The sequence below is a fragment of the Lycorma delicatula genome, chromosome 9, assembly GCF_047948215.1.
Source record: "Lycorma delicatula isolate Av1 chromosome 9, ASM4794821v1, whole genome shotgun sequence".
NCBI classification, from domain to species: domain Eukaryota; kingdom Metazoa; phylum Arthropoda; class Insecta; order Hemiptera; family Fulgoridae; genus Lycorma; species Lycorma delicatula.
In genome coordinates this window covers 118029404-118042292 of record NC_134463.1, presented here as the reverse complement: position 1 = coordinate 118042292, position 12889 = coordinate 118029404, and the positions used below count along the sequence as shown (strand labels likewise).

At 33.0% G+C, this 12889-nt stretch overlaps 1 protein-coding gene across 9 annotated transcripts in view; it reads right to left on the bottom strand.

The window, feature by feature from the left end:
- Nucleotides 1-12889, bottom strand: part of pHCl-1 (pH-sensitive chloride channel 1) — a 1039090-nt gene that overhangs the window by 531127 nt on the left and 495074 nt on the right. For all 9 annotated transcript variants that reach the window (XM_075374857.1, XM_075374859.1, XM_075374858.1 and 6 more), the window contains exon 2: nucleotides 9135-9184. The gene's annotated coding sequence lies outside the window, so the exon portion shown is untranslated. The remainder of the gene's footprint in view (nucleotides 1-9134; nucleotides 9185-12889) is intronic.

Sequence of the window (12889 nt, the reverse complement as noted above, 5' to 3'; positions counted from 1 at the left end):
TTATTTAGAAACAACTTGATGCCGCAATAAGATTTTATAAATGGCTTTTTATAGTAGCACTGTATTTTTTTAATATTTAACAAAAATTGCTGCGTCTGAAAGAACACCTTTTTGGTAAGATGTTATTCATCGTGATTCAGCATCACCTTATACGATTAAACATTTTTAATCTCCTCCTCTCCAAAAAATTAACAGAACAAAAAAAAAATTCAAAATAAAATTTATAGTTTATTACGTACAACTGCTTCTCATTTTTTTCTCGCGATTATTTACCAAGCACTAGAGAATACAGAAAGCTGCGATCAGTACTAACTCGCTTATTTTTTAACGCTTCATATCATCGTTACACATCAGAAAACTCGTACAAACAATATTTGCTACACTCCAGGCTATTTTATAGATTGTTTACTTTGACGCTTATCCACGAAAGCATCTTAGAAATGAAATCCCGGGTGCAGCTACACGCTCTGCTACAAACTACTCGTAAAAAATTACTTTAAAATAGTCTAGGAGGTGCAAGAGCTACGAGTTATTCAAAAGATATGGTATATGATGTGGAAAAATCGGTACTTACGTATTAACGCCACCGCAGCTACAGCTTTATTTAAAAACGAAGTAGTCAATCGTATTTCGGTGGAAAATGAACAGTCTCTTTATTAATTTTAATAAATGGTTAAATATTTATTTATTTTATAAATATAATTTAACCAAACTTAACCTACGCTCGCTTCGCTCCCTAATCTTGACTAATTAACAGGAGTGTTTTGATTATTTAAATAATAAATAATTGTAATAATTACTGAATTTATTAAATAAATACTCAAAAGATTACGGTGTTAATTAGTCAAGGTTAGCGAGCGTAGGTTAAGTTTGGTTAAATTATATTTATAAAATAAATAAATATAAATAACCATTTATTAAAATTAATAAAGAGACTGTTCATTTTCCACCGAAATCCGATTGACTACTTCGTTTTTAAATAAAGCTGTAGCTGCGGTGACGTTAATACGTAAGTACCGAAAAATCATACCACAAAATTAAATACTGTTAAAAATTCCGCGTTTAAAAGAAGAAAGGAGTAAGGATACGAAGAGAGGTTGAAAAGTAAAGAGATTAACACAATCGGAACGGAAAGGAACGCAAATATATCGGAGGAAATTTATCCCTCGTACATTGCAGAACCTGGACATCAATCCGTTACTGATAGGTCTTTATATTTATCTGACATTTATTTTATTTTTAATGACGGTAATACTCGTATATTTATTTTTAGTTTATTTTTAAAATTAACGTACTTTGAGATCGCGTTCTGATCCTTTGTGAATCGTGTTTGTATAAGTAACACGATCGAGAATCGGATGCAATCGTTTCATATATATTTATTAGTTATTCGGGCAGGAAAGATCACCATATGCTGACTGTGACGCTAGAATCACTTTCAAATATCTATAAACTGAAACCGCTAGATACTAGGAATAGCGAAAAAAACTAGGCCTTTCAAAAACATTTGCAAGCAGTCCAAGGAAAGAAGAGAATGTCGGTTAATATTCTCATGAATGCTGTTTACGGAACAGGAATTTTTACAACATATAGATATATGATTAAGCACGGATTTTCATGAACGCATGTTAGATCCTTTGCACCCTAACGTATGTTACGTTTATAGACGTAGTATATTTTAGTCATTAAACGTCAAGGCCTTTTATTCCTCGACATTTTTTAAAACTTTGTGCTGTCAAATTGAGCATCTCTGTGGTAATTTATTTTTTTATGCGATTATTGAACGCTGTTAAAGGCCCTTTACACTTGCTGCACGAAAATTTTAAGCAGTTTGAACATTTAAATTTGTTTTTGTGTGTTTATGCTAGTTTGTATGAATGTGTGTACAAGTGAATATTTACGCGCGTCCTTAAATAGTTTAGAGCGACTCTGTAAATGTACAGTGCGATATACGTTTGTCCAAGTATCCATTGACAACAAGAAAATATTTTTGTAAAGAAAAAAATATATATATTTTAAATAGTTAAATAAATGTTGAAAGTAATTCATTTATAAATAAACCGGCATCAAAGAACAAAATTGTTGAAATTTCCCTTATATTTCGACTTTTTTGAATCGGTGGTAAGTAAAAAGTATCAACGGAATGCAAACTTTTAATTTAATTCCAGTTTCATAAAGTTAAAATATACAATTTTATTTTTTTATATATTAGGGTACTTTTAAATCTGTTAAAAGTCTGAATAATCTAAGTTGAAGTAAATTATATATCATTATGTTTAACCGATGTAGTAATAAGCGATGAACAAATAATCTATCTAATTGTCCATGGAGAGTAACTTTTCGTTAAAAAGAAATCGTTTCCCTTAAGTCACCCAGAATAAACTTACAACACACAGTCTTCCGGTACAAAATAAAACATAGGAACGAATTTAGAAATCGATCGATTCGGTAAACGGTTTTACTTTAGTATGCGGTCTACCATCATCCTGCGGTCTACCGTACCATTGTGTATATAATTTGTATATTTAATGTTAATTAGATCAGGTTATCGAGCGAAGTAAGCGTTATATTAAGTATGGTTACGTTATGTTGATTTCTGCTGGCCTCCGTGGCGCGAGTGGTAGCGTCTCGGTCTTTCATCCGAAGGTCCCGGGTTCGAATTCCGGTCAGGCATGACATTTTCACACACGCTACAAATCATTCATCTCATCGTCTGAAGCAATATCTAATGGTGGTCCCGGAGGTTAACAAAAAAAAAGAAAAAAATGGTTTTGTTGATATATAACCTTGACATGACCGGGTAGTGGTGATCTCGTCCTCGTAAATCAAGTCATTTCGATGTCGACAGTTCTAAGGTTCAAATCCTAGAAAAGGCAGTTACTCTTATACGGATTTGAATACTAAATCGTGAATATCAGTGTTCTTTGATGGTTGGGTTTCAATTAACCACACATGTCAGGAACGGTCGACCTAAGACCGCACTTCATTTACATTCATACATATGATCGTCATTCATCCTCTGAAGTAATACCTTACGGTAGTTCCAGAGGCTAAACAGAAAAGGAAAGAAAAAACAGTTATATTGATATCTTACGAACTCCGATAAGTACATGGAAACGATTTTAAGTAATACGAATAATAATAATAAATAATAAAAATTGTACTCGGCAATACACCAAGGACTGCGTCCTACGCAAGGTTACTGCAGCTTCCTTTAAACCCGAGGACGTGGTTTCTGATCTGGCATCAGCTCTAGCTAGTATTGTAGAACGTATGATTAATGAATAATTAAAGAGTCGACTATCAAGAAAATGTAGCCCAAAATCGACACAAAAGAAACACGATATCTCCAAATCAAAGACCGTGACACAACGTAGGAATGAGCCTTCGACCGATCAAAAGGTAGGACACAGAAGCTAAAATGTTGAAGAAATCTCAACAAATTGTACCGACGGTAAATGCTGAAATACAGAAAATTCCCATAAAGGGAACCGAGAAGGCCGAATTAAAGTTACTAGTGAAAGAAGACCTTGAACGACCGACAATGGAATCTCCATAAGCTTGTAGGACTTTAAATGAGAGGGGAAGCACTTCAGCCGCCCCACAAGCTTTAGCAGGAGTGCATCGAGTCTCGACTTTGATGCACTTCTGGCCGCAACGTCAGAGCCTGTTTCATGTGTTGGCGGCAGCAGGAGATCCTCCGTGATTTACTGCGGAGGATCAAAAGAATCCATCTCCCAGGCCTTAAGGAAGATGGAAAAAAGAAGCAAAAAAGGATTGCCTAAGGGTAAACCTAGGCGATAGCATTAAAGAATGAGATAATTTTTATGAGCTTTTTACAATGAAAATATGATACTGTAATATTCTTGTGACATTATTTCAGTATTTGAAAGTTTTGACAACATTTCCTTGGAAACGGTTTGTGAGCTTTATGTTTTCTAAAAAGTTTTTTGAAGTATTTTTAGTGTATAAATTTTAAGTAGCAAAGATCCTTTACACTCTTGTCATATTGTGTTTCTATTAGGGTTTTAAATCCTTGAAAAGTTTTGGATAATCTGTTATAACAAGACTAGTCTACTCACTATGTCGTTGGTGTTTACAAAAGGAAGGGAAAAAAATATTTTTTTTCTTTTGCTTTTAATGTGGAAAGGGGCTAATAAGCACACCAGTCGATGCCCCTAAAACTTGAAAAAAGAGTCATAATAATGTCATTAATATTTAAAAATCCTTTGGAGTGTTTGAAATATAAATCTGTCAAAGATGGAACCGGAGAAGTTAACCGACGTTTTGCCGGGTTATTTCAGTTCAAAAAAGGTTTTTAATTATTAGGTCTGCAATACTGATGACGATAATATCCCACGATCAAAGTCTTATAAGCTTGTAGAAAGATTATTATAATATTATATTAAAAATTTATATTTCAAAGTTTGAATATTTTATGGTATTCATTTCTATAGTTTAAACATAACATTTCGGGACGCATTATAAAAATCAAACTTTAAAGTTCATTTCACAAATAACAGTGTAAATAATTACATTTTTTTAGTTTATTTTTTATAAAAAATATCCTTGACAAAATTATAGGGGAGGGAAAAAATAAAATTTATAATTTACATTCATAGTTATAATAATTGTATTTAGTTTTTTTCATTAAAAAATAAAAATAATTACGTGCGAACAATATCTTTGTTAGCAACAGATAAAATAAAAATTTCTTTGGTAAGGAAGAAGGAAAGAATAGCTTATTGATTAATTCTTTGTTATTTCGCCGGAACAAAAGTACTATAGGCACCCTACAAATAAAACATACACACAGTACAATGCTGACTAATAACAACAAAAACTCGACATAACGTACAACAAAAGACAATAGTTCATCAAAACAAAAAATAAAAAATAAAAATAATAAACAAGTTTTTTACTCAAGAGCCTGGAAAATAGAGACGAGTACTGTACCAGTATTTTACAGTCAAGGTCGACTATAAAACGCGCCGATATGAGAGGCCTATATTATTGTATTCTGACGGTATCCGTAAATTTAAGAAACCAAAATTTTATTTTTGGTACATAATTCAACCGCTAATTACAAATTCCAGATTCCGAAGATACCAAATTACAAATTCTCTTGCATAAACTCTCCCGCTCCTATATAACCGCTAAATAAAAGTTTATATGAAACTTTAACATGGTTAATAGACGGCATATGATCTATAGAATTCCGATCTATAGATTTCCTGTAAACAAAGTTTCTATCTTACAAGCGAAATTATTTTTTCTCTACTTAATTATTTATTTCAGCAACTGCAGCAAACTGCCTGATTATAATTACTTACGAATTAAGAATCTGAAAAATGCCCTGTCTCACCGGGACTCCAAACCACTACCTTCCAGATGAAAGGCAGAAACACTATCATTCTGGCAAGCAGGTCGGCATTTATTTAATTGTAAGTACATTTAAAACGTTAGTAATATCGCCTATAATTCAGTATATAAATCGTAAGAATATTTTTTTTTATTAAAACGTCTCAATTATTATTTAACAACTAATTAAAAGACGAATCAGAAAATGTAATAAAAAAAATAAAAAAATCCCAATTATTTCAGTCTAAAGAATTATAAACACTAAATTCTATTTATGTGTCTGTAATAAAACTATTCATGATTTCAGTTTATACCCGGTTAGGTTTAAAATAATCAGGTATTATACAAGTAATATACCTTGAATTTAAAGAATTACGTAACGGAAAGAATTACGTAATAAGAATTACCAAATAATTTCACATCGGAGTATCTGAGAAGAAAAGATTAGAAGCTTTTGAAATGTGGTGCTATAGGAGAATGTTAAAAATCAGATGGGCGGATAAAGTGACAAATGAAGAGGTATTGCGGCAAATAGATGAAGAAAGAAGCATTTGGAAAAATATAGTTAAAAGAAGAGACAGACTTATAGGCCACATATACTAAGGCATCCTGGAATAGTCGCTTTAATATTGGAAGAACAGGTAGAAGCGAAAAATTGTGTAGGCAGACCACGTTTGGAATATGTAAAACAAATTATTAGGGATGTAGGATGTAGAGGGTATACTGAAATGAAACGACTAGCACTAGATAGGGAATCTTGGAGAGCTGGAGCTGCATCAAACCAGTCAAATGACTGAAGACAAAAAAAAAAAAGTAATAGGGTACTTTATCGGACACAATTAAATTTTCTCATTATGAATATTAAATAAAAAAAGTATTAAAAAACTAAAAACCCGACTACCTATATATAAAAAACATATAATTGTACCATCTATCTAGAAAAATTATGAAAAACGAATAATCGTTAAACTAGTCTTTCTTTTCTTACAGGCATTTTTTTCAGGATACAGTGTGCGATGTGAAATTTAATATTACTTTTATTTTATGGTGTTTTCGGGTGCCTGTTAGTCTTAAATACTTTCTTTTTTTGTTCAGCCTCCGGAACCACCGTAAGGCATTGCTTCAGAGGATAGTATGTATGAATATAAATGAAATGAAATCTTGTACAGTATCAAATGGACCGTTCCTGAGATGGGAGGTTAATTGAAACTCGACCACCAAAGACACCGGCATCCACGATCTAGTATTCAACTCTTATAAAAGTAACTACCTTTAATAGGATTTGAACCTTAAAACTTTCGAAGTCGAAATCAACTGATTTACGATGACGAGTTCACCACTAGACCGACCAGGTGGGTTAGACTGAAAAAACTAAATTACTACAACGCCACATTTTTAATTCGGATAATCAGGTCGTAACTCCTAACAAAATATAATCTTATACATAGTCTTAAGAAACTGCAGGAAATTAAAGTAACCATCTCATATAGCCTATTTAGGCACCCGAATGCAACATAAAATCTAGAAGTAATATTAAATTTCACATCGCAGAATAACTTACTGTATCCTGAAAAAATGCCTGTATGAAAAGAGACTAGTTTAACGATCTTTTGTTAGTTTTTCATAATTATTCTAGTAGACCAGTAAATAGAGCTCTCAAAAAGGACTGAGTTTGTGACAAAACTTTTACCCGGAAACCGATTGCAGGATATTTTGAAGTACGTCTCGTGTTTTAAACTGGCAACTAGGTGTACCAATTGTTTAACCGATGTTTTTGTGCAAAAAATGTTTTTTTTTTTGCTTATAAAATGGAAACCGTTTAAGAAGTGACAATAATTCAATACAAAAGTTGTAGAAAATTTCATAATCTGTCAAATGAGATGTTATGCGTTTTGAATAAAGCATTTTCTGTCAAAAAAAGTGCTGAAAACGGTTATTTTTACGAAAATTTCCAACTTAGTTGGTTTTGCGTTTGAAGACACAGACTTTGGGGAAAATATAGGTGATTTCTTATGGAATATGTATGGAGAAGCTGGATTCTTTCGGATTTGGATTGTACATATTTTGTGCACACTAGACATTCTAAACCATTCATTCATTCAATCTCGTAAGATCGCTTAAATGAAAATTTAAAGACGGATTCGAAAACTAGAGAAGCTAAACAACGATTCATTAATGTATTTCCATTCGTTTGAATGCCATTGAATTAGTTCAAAATGCACCTGAACCTCGAGTGTTTCATGCGAGCGCTCGGCGCGAGGTAGTGGGGGTATTTGTCAGCGGCGGCGAATTTCAGTACGGTGCTCGCATCAAACATATATTCCCAAACGGTAGAATCCAGCTTGTGCACATATATTCTAAGACATTACCTATATTTTTCCCAAAGGCTGTTGCTTCAAACGCTAAAACAATCAAGTTGGAAATTTTCGCAAAAATAACCATTTTTTTGCAATTTTTCCGTTTTTTTCGGCGGGAAATGCGTTAATCAAAACGCATAACATCTCATTTGACAGGTTTTGCAATTTTCTACAACTTTTGTATTGAATGTAATGTCATTGCTTCAACGGTTTTCATTTTATAAGCAAAAAAAAAGAATTTTTTTGCACAAAAACATAATTTAAACAATTGTTACACCTAATTGCGAATTTAAAACATATACGTTTTCATCTACGAAACGTACTTCAAAATACGCCACAATCGGTTTCCGGGAAACAATTCTGTCATGATAAAAATCCCTGTTGATTGGTATATAGTTAGACAATTAGAAGTCGAGTTTTTGCTTTTTAATACTTATTTTATTTAGGGGGTTCTTTCCGTTTTTACCATTCAATATAGTAGTCATCTAGATACGATACTAGAATAATATTTATTTTTTAAGAAATGTTTTCTGTAAATAGAAATTTGAATGGTAATGAATGATAATGTACGTGTGGGTAACTTATATGCTTGTCGGTTGATTAAAATTATTATTTTAATTAAATGCAATATTTGACGAGAGGTAGGCAACTCAAACAGGTTCTAACGTGTATAATGATAAATAGGTGAGAAATCGCGCACAGGTTTTGACCTATCATACTCCGACATTATCAGTGACGCATACCGGCAACATACAGCGCCAAGTGAGCGCTAGTCGTGATGCATTCCTGCTTCCTTTTACCGAGAACATTTTTGGCTTAAATCTCGATGAACGATGAATTTTTCGAAAAAATTACAAGAGGCATAAAGTGTTTCCTTTTTTCGTTTTAGGAATACCATAGAGGAGATAATACAATTTAAGATAGCCTGTGCTACTTGCAGATTGATGACCTGTTACTAATCAAAAGATGGTTGTAATTGTTCGGTTCAGTGAAGCTACAGAAGGGAACAAACAAATATACATAAAAGTAAAATCCATTACCAATTCTCCTACAGACGTAAACGTGTGGAAAACGTCTTTACTTTTAGAAATTATCCAAAATGTTTCAAATTATTATTTTTCAGACCATCATCTGGAAGTTTCTAATTTTGATTCACGGTCGATGTAGATATTTTTTCATTCGATACAAAATTTATTTCTTGTAAAAAAACAATGAGTAGAGTAGCTGAAATTGCTTAGGCGTGCAGTTATCGGACGAGTAATAAATAAATAAACCCTTGTATACCGGTATATTCATTTATTATATGTCTTATTAAAATTAAATCTCAGTGTTGAATAAAATCTTTCATTAAAAAAAATATATAGATTGAAACTAACATTAGTGCCATAAAAGACCTAAAAAAAAATAAATACTTACATTTAAAAGTTGAACACCATAGAATTCATGAAGTAAATTATATCACCCACCTAAAATAAAAAATAAAAATAAATTAAAAACTGATTATTAATTTTTCAAAATAATATTTAATCCAGGGCACCTGGAGGACAAGAAAGTTAGCTATAGCTATGCTTATAGATATACCTAATGCATTCAACGAGATCCCGTGGGATGCGATAATCCGCAAACTCAGGACTAGAAAAGTCCCGGTATATTTGATAAGAATAATCCAAAAATATTTTACTGTGAGGAAGGTTCACTGCGGTGAGAGGTGTTCCACAGGATCGATATCAGGTCCTACCCTGTGGAACATAGCTTTTGACGCGGTGCTCAGGGAGAAATGTCCGGAGGGCGCCACGCCGGGGTCACATGCTAACGATTTAGCCCTGGGTTAGTAGGTAAACTGAAGATGAGCTGAAGACTACCGTAGAGGAAGCTGCCGAGGTAGTACGGAGATGGCTGTCCACCAATGGTCTTCGCTTAGCGGAGGAAAGGTAAAGTTGGTGTTGATGTCCAGCCAGCGGAGGCTGAATCCTATCATTTTCTGTGTAGGCGATTCTATAATCTGCAGTACAGCCACAAAATACCTGGGAGTGTAGCTGGACAGGAATCGAACGTATTTCATATATGGAAGAGGCAGCTAGAAAGGGGAGAAGGGGGTTCTGTCATTGAATAGAATCATTGATAACAAAGGGGACCCAAGGACCATGAAGCGCCTTTTGTCAGGGGTTCGAATCCCAGTCAGGCATGGCATTTTCACACACGCTAAAGATCATTCATCTCATCCTGTGAAGCAATACCTAACGGTGGACCCGGAGGTTATAAAAAAAAAGAAATAGAGAATTTAAAAAATAATTTCACACTACAATGGATAAATTTGTTTTTAATCTAGTCTTCATGTTGTAAATTAAAAGGTAATTATTGAATTTTGTAATCTTAATTTAGGTGATAAAAACTGGATTAAGAACTAAAATTTTGATTCTGCTTGGACTTCTCACGTTTACTTACGTTGTATTATTTTTTAAGTTAATTTTTTTTGGAAATATATATATATATATATATACGAGGTGCGACAATAAAGTAATGAGACTGATGTGAAAAAAAATGTTGCTTACCTTTTTATTCATGTTTAGTGTTGTCTCCTTCAAAGTAGTTCCCCTCTGATTGCACACACTTATTCCAACGCTTCTGCCATTGATGGTAACATTTCTGGAACTCATCTTCTGTAATAGCCTCCAAGACCCTCGTCACAGCTTTTTGGACATCTTGTTTTGTTTGAAAATGGTGTCCCTTGACCGCCATTTTGACTCTTGGAAATAGAAAATAGTCGCATGGAGCGGTATCTGGTGAATAAGGTGGCTGTGGTAGTACTGAAATTTGTTTTGAGGTTAAAAATTTCTGTACTGACAGAGCAGTATGGGATGGCGCATTATCGTAATGCAGAATCCAATTATCAGCAATGTTGGCACGAAAACGAAGAACTCGTTTACGAAGTCTTTCTAAAATTTCTTTGTTAACTGTTTGTCCAGGAGGCACCCGCTCTTTATGAACAATTCCCTTGGAATCGAAGAAGCACACAAGTATGCATTTCACTTTTGACTTTGACATGCGAGTTTTTTTGCTCTGGGTGATCCCTTTGAGCGTCGTTGCGAACTTTGGCGTTTTGTCACTGGATCGTATTGAAAAAACCAACCTTTATCGCCAGTGATAACACGGCTCAACAAATCTGGATTGATTTCCGTTTGCTCTGACAGATCGGCTGCCACATTTATCCGTGTTTCTTGCTGTTGTTGTGTGAGATTTTTGGGGACCATTTTTGCACAAATCTTTCTCGTACCAAGATCTTCAGTTAATATTAGACGAATCGTTTCTCGATCGATGTTGAGTTCTTCTGCGATCATTTTCACGGATAATCTTCTATCAGATCGTACGATTTCACGCAACCTGGTCAAGTTAACATCTGTCCGTGAGATTGATGGTCGTCCACTGCGGTCTTCGTCTTCAACATTCGTTCTGCCATCACTAAAAATTTTATGCCGCCGATAAACTTGAACTCTTGACATAACCTCCTCTCCAAAAGCCTTCTGAAGCTTACCGTAAGTTGTCGTCGCGTTTTCACCCGATTTAACGCAAAAAGAAATGGCATACCGTTGCGCAATATTTTGCGGTTTCATTTCTGTAACGAGAGAGACAAACACGTGTTCACTTATTACAGCACAACTCACGACTGAGCAGTTGCATCAATGTGCCGCTTGGACTAAGTAGCTTATAGACCAAGGTCAAAGATGGTGTGCCTACGCAAGCTGCAGGGTTGCCACATCTTGCAAAGAAAAATCAGTCTCATTACTTTATTGTCGCACCTCATATATATATATATATATATTTTTACAAATGCTTTATTTGTTAACTTTATATTTTTTATTTTATGTTCTTTCTTTTAATTTATATTTATACCTATTTTCTTTATTTTACAACTATTAATGTTAATTGTCTAAAAATATAACCGCATATTTATTTATAGATATTTTTAAAATATAATTAATTAATTTATTTTTAACTGTTTTCTTATTTTTTCTTTGTGACTGAAGGATTAATTTACTACAGAATTTGTAAGCTTCTGTGGTTACAAGTTACAAGCTTGTGCAAGGGAAAATAAATATGGAAATTTGTAGAGCACGTAAAACCCCATGCCTAATCGGGATCAACGGATGAAAATCAAGACGCTACCGATCTATCACGGAGATCGGATTTATTATTTTTATTTAAATAGTCATACATCATTTTTTATATTTAAAAAATATACAACATCATTGATAACTTAGGATTATAATGTCGTTAAATATCAGCTGTAATTTTAGTTTAACTGCTATTTGATACGGTAATACATAAAATGAATATTAAAAAATAAGCATAATTCATTTTATTTTGATAAAAGTCATTCGATCGTTGGAGTTCAGTTAATGTAACTTAATGTAAAATGGATGATATTAGTTTTGAAATTAGAAACAGTAAACTATAAGGATTTATATATTATCGGAATTATAATTATAATAATTGGATTTATATATATATATATATATATATATATATATATATATATATATAAATATATTGTTAGAAGAAAATTAGCTAGTCTCCATAACTCAAATGAAAAAAGAATATGATAGGTCCTATCAACATATATTAAAATTAAAAATACAGGTGTCCACGAAGAAACGAAGAAACTTTCAGGACACGTTCTACTGGTGAACATAATGAAAAAGTTTTATAAAAACATAGGTCTGGAAACGCTTTGTTTTCGAGTTACGGCTAGCGAAATGATTTCGCCAGGATTTCAACTCTTCTAACAAAAAGAAGGCCTAATGTAATTTTTGGGAGCCAAATTGAGGAATAAAGTTTGGTGGTTTCTTATGTAATCTGAGCTGAATAAGATTTTCTGTCAACTTTTCATCCGTTTTGCTTTAATAAAAAACTTATTTTTAAAAGTTCTTATGTACTTTTTATAGGTTGTATTTACATTAATTTTCTCAAAATTAAATCCTTTACAAGTTTTATTAGTAAATCTTCTGCATTTGTTAGTCGTTTAACAAAGCAGTTTTACTAAAAACTTAAAAAATAACTAGTTTTTGACACCGAATTTTACTTTACGTCGGATATATTAAAAACTACTGGAGTTACAGTCCTAGAACCTGTTTTATCCTATTTACCAGCTCAAATTACGTAAGAAAACATCA